Below are 4,737 nucleotides of genomic sequence, written 5' to 3'. Positions count from 1 at the left end.
TGGTAACAATAAAAAGTTATGTTTAGAATTATTTATAAATTCTCTACAGACAATGCACCCTCTTATTCCTGCACCCGGGCAACCTTCCCTCTGCTCTGACCTTGGTAACTGACAGCCCGTGTGCCCTCCGTAAGTAACCAGTTCAGCTGCTCTATCTGATTGTGAACGGGGGCCGGGAGCACTGCAAGTGAGGATTATTTTGCACGAGATGTGTTTCCTAAATATTTGGCAAATGAATGAATAATTGAACTTGAACAATAATGAAAGAGACAAGAAAATATGGGCAGAAATTTCATAAGCAGACATTTAGTTTAAACATGAAGAAAACTTTCCTAATGACTCTGGTCGTAAAGTAATACAATGTAGGAAGCTGTACCACCTCATTAGAGACCTCGGGGTTCTTAACCCTTATATGCCTTGGATATGCCTTTGGCAATCTGGCGAAGTCTGTGGCGTCTCACAATAGTCTTCAACTGCATAAAATAAAAACATGGGATTATAAAGGAAAACAACTGTATTGAAGTACAGTTGTCAAAATTTTTTTAAAGTGTGATAATAAGACCTAGTGGTGAGTCTAACCACTACCATCAACTACAATTAATGATGAGCATACATGACATTTTGAAATTTCTGCAATAACTGGAAGGTGATACAAAACGTCTGAATTCTAGTGGAAACAGCTACATATACTGCAAATACCTGTGTAGATTTATTGCCTACATTTATCATGGGAGAAAAATGCTAAATTTCAGTTAGAAATCAGCGAAAATAAAACGTAATTTTCCCCTATCCCCACTCATGGCCCTTTGGATCCTGGGTCTGCATTAGAGCCAGCGATGTCTCGGAGCAGAAAGGAAGTCAGGTCAGGAGAACATGGTACTCACTGCCCTCCAGCCCTTGAGCCCTTGGAGCAGTGGGAGGCGCCTCTCCCCACTTTACAGCCAGAGCCAGCCTCCCCAGTAGCCTCTTCCCTCCCAAGCCTTGTCTCAGGGCTCAGGGAATGAGGACTCTCCTCATTCCCACTGAGCTTTCATCTGAACCACTACTGAAGGCTCTTCCACTGACCAAAGCCCCCAACGATGTGACATTTGGAGAAAAGATGGGGAAAAGAGCTGGTAGTCAGTGACAATGCCCTGTAACTATCTGAATGGAAGCATGAAATGCGTGCCCAGCCCTCAAGATGGAGTCAGTCTGGCGAAGAAAACTAATCGGCTTTTCAGCTCAGCTATGTCGTCATTCCCAAGGCAGATATTTGTTCGGAAGTTTCTTTTCTAGCTCCTATGGACAATGACATTTTATGCTTTTAAGATGGGAGAGCCCCAAAGGCAGGGGAGATGGGACGTGGTGTTAGAAACCTGGAAAACTGGCTTCTTCAATGGGACACACAGCACTTAGGCCAGGGAAGCCACCAGGAAGTGACGCTGGCCCTGGGATGCCCTTCATATCACACAGGAACAGAGAGGAACTAACATTTCCTGAGGACTTGCTCTGTGCCAGGGCTAGATATTTGGTATCTCATATTTATCATAAACTGTTCCCCTGTAAGGTAGGTGCTTTGTTTGCTTTTCAAAAAAATTTTTTTACTAAATTAATAAAATATGGAAACAAGAGCAAAGGCTTTACTTTGTTCCAATATCACTTTTTTTTTTTTGAGACTAAATCTTGCTCTGTAACCCCAGCTAGAGTTAAGTGGCATCATCATAGCTCACAGCAACCTCAAACTCCTGGGCTCAAGCAATCTTGCTGCCTCAGCCTCCCGAGTAGCTGGGACTACAGGCATGTGCCACCGTGCCTGGCTAATTTTTGTATTTTTTAGTAGAGATGGGGTCTCGCTCTTGCTGAGGATGGTCTCAAACTCCTGACCTTGAGCAATCCTCCTGCTTTGGCCTCCCAGAGTGCTAGGATCACAGGTGTGAGCCACCCTGCCAGGACAAATATCACATTTTTTTAATCTGCATTTTTATAAACTTCTTCCAGAGGAGATGGAGATAAACTTCTGCTGAGAGGGCCACGGTCGTGACTTGGAGTTGGGGTAGCACAAATGTATTTTCCTTCACACGTGCACAAGCACACACCCACATAGTGTTATTTCTTCTAAGTTGCACTTGGTCTTTCTCCAGCGACTCCTCTTTGATTTGTACTTAATATTATTAGTTTGCACTTGAATAGACTAAAACAATAAACAATTTTGCTTTTATTTCTTTATAAAAAACTGATTGGTCTTGATAGTCTTATGGGAAAACAAGGAGAAGAGTAAAGGTAACTACTGCATGTACCGTAATGGTGAGAAGAAAAAAGAGATTTGGTATTACTCTAATTGACACTCAGAGAAGTGCATGTCGGTGCGTGATGGAATTGCGATTTGACCATGTGGGCATCTGTTGGACTTTGCCACCTAGCATCTACTCCCCATTCTTCTGGTAGCAGGATCCCATTTTGCATCAGGGCCACTGTCCTCCAATGTTGGACAGGCTGGCTGTACTATTGGCAAGGGACCATCCCCCAACCCCTGCCTCAGCTGAGTGTGGGCGCCTGACCCAACCTAAGCCAATCAGAGTTCTCTCCCTTTCGCTCAAGGTAGAAGTGTGGACCAGTGGGCCTTGCTGCCTAGGTGCCACAACTGTCCTGGCTTCTGTCCTTTCCAAGGACCATCTGTTCAGCTTTTCCTTCAGTTCTGTAAATATCCTTCCAATAATCTTCTTTTACTTATTTGATCTATTGCTTCTCTACAACCGGCTGCCTCCTCAGCTCCATGATTTCCACCCTGGAGTCATGGAACAAAAGGTGCCCATGGGCATAGAAGGTTCAAGCCACTGAGTGGCGGTATGGTTTTGAGCTCATTATTTGAAATTCAAGCTCATTACTTGAAATAGGAAGAACACTTCACAGGGCTGGTGTGTGAATTCAGTGAGATGAAATATGTGCTCTCTGAGATCAGGGACTTTGATTTATTCTCTGCCAAATCCACAGTGCCTACCACAGAAAGCAGGGAGGGCACCAATAAAGATTTTTTGGTTTAATGAACACTGGATATAAAACACTGTGTCAATACTAGCGTGTAACATGAGTAGCTGCGCCCATTACGCCCAGGATGAAGAGAGCTGATTTCTATTCTCCCTCTCCCCAAAGTTTTGTCTTGGTCTTGCGTCTCTCTCTTTTCTTGTATCCGTACGCTAAGCCTGACTACTTTATTTTGGAATGCAGTTTGCCTGCTTTCCATAATGCCTGATATCCTACAATCAGAAAAGCTGCCTTTCTTATGTGGAGGGTTAATGGGTCCATATTTATAGAATGGGAAGAAAGGAGGATGTCCCTTCTTTCTTTTGTCCTCAGGGCACTTGTCCGCATTCAGTAGGCCTAAAATTGATGCTAAAGTAGGCACCCTTCCATATTATGCAGAGACAGTGCTGTTGAACACCGAGTAAACGTTTCCCAGAAAGCCCAGTTAAGAAACAACTTAGAGCAAGGTGAGGGCACAAAGGTAGAGAAATAGGGGGAAATTACACTGCTTTAAAGGACAGGGATCCATGAATAGCACGGGGGCGGGGGCATTACAGCCCATGAGGACACCTCCAAGTCCTTCCTATATGACTAGGGACCCCTGTACCAGATACAGACACTGGTCTCAGGGATTAGCAGAGGGAAGGAGGATACTGACACAGCTCTGTCCTAGGGAGTGATTCCAGATACGTCTGAGTCTGTGAGGCCAGTGTGTCCATCCATGATCAGCAAAACAAGTGAGGGAGAAGTTTGAGGGGTGGTGATGTTGTCCAGAAATTATGAGTTTCAGCCTGGGGATCACAAGGGTCCATCTAAGCCACAGAACAGAGCATCTGGGGGCTGAAGGAAAAGCTTCCGCGCGAAGAGGGCAAGTTAAAGCCTGAGTGACAGGGGTTGGAGCTGACCGAGAACCGCTCTATCTCCTGGTTCATGCTGCCCCCTGGAGGTCTGTGTGGGTATCGCTGCTCCCTTTCACGCTATTCTGTCTCCTTTTCATCTCAGTTCTGGATCACCCTGTCCCGGGTCAGAGGGTTCCTAAGGACCCCCGGAGGAAGTTAAATGTCCCCGAAAACTGCGTGCTCCAGCATTCAGTTGAATGCTCACCGGGTTCCATTATCGCGAGCGTTCGAAGCTGCCCCTCAGCCCTACCGCTCACATTCCAGCACTGCCCCTCAGTGAAATCTGCAAAGACCCTGCCAAGTCTGAATATTTGGGTTTGGAGATTGACAAGGGAAAGGAAAGAAACAAAACTGTGAAGAACCACGGTGCCTTCCTGCACAGCCCTTCCCTATCGGAGCTTTAGTTGACTTTCGATGAAGTCGCCTGTTTCTACGCAGTCTTCCCCGCGGGGTATCCGGGGACCCTTTCTTTGGGGACCCTCCCTCTTTGTCAAAGCAGTGTACGCCTCTCCCGTCCCAAATCCCAAACCTTTGGCCCCGCCCCTCGCCCGTCCTCCCGCGCCGAGGCTGTAGTCAGGTCATATGCCAGAACACCCTGATCCCACAAGGTCAACACATGGAAGAGAGCAGGTGGGCGAGGAACTAGAAGGGGAGAGGGAAGAGGATTCCTGTGGCGAGCGTCTGGGGTGAGCTCGCGGCCCCTCGGAGCCCAGCACACCACCGCCTAGCCCTGGGCAGGGCCCAGGGAAAATGCGGGGCGGGGAGTCAGACGCGGAAAACCAGGAGCAACGCCAAGAGGGGTAGGAGGCGGTGGGCAGGGTGAGGTCAGTCAGGGACA

This window comes from Propithecus coquereli, unplaced genomic scaffold, assembly GCF_000956105.1.
Source record: "Propithecus coquereli isolate 6110/MARCELLA unplaced genomic scaffold, Pcoq_1.0 Scaffold587, whole genome shotgun sequence".
NCBI lineage: Eukaryota > Metazoa > Chordata > Mammalia > Primates > Indriidae > Propithecus > Propithecus coquereli.
This window is presented reverse-complemented; position numbering follows the sequence as displayed.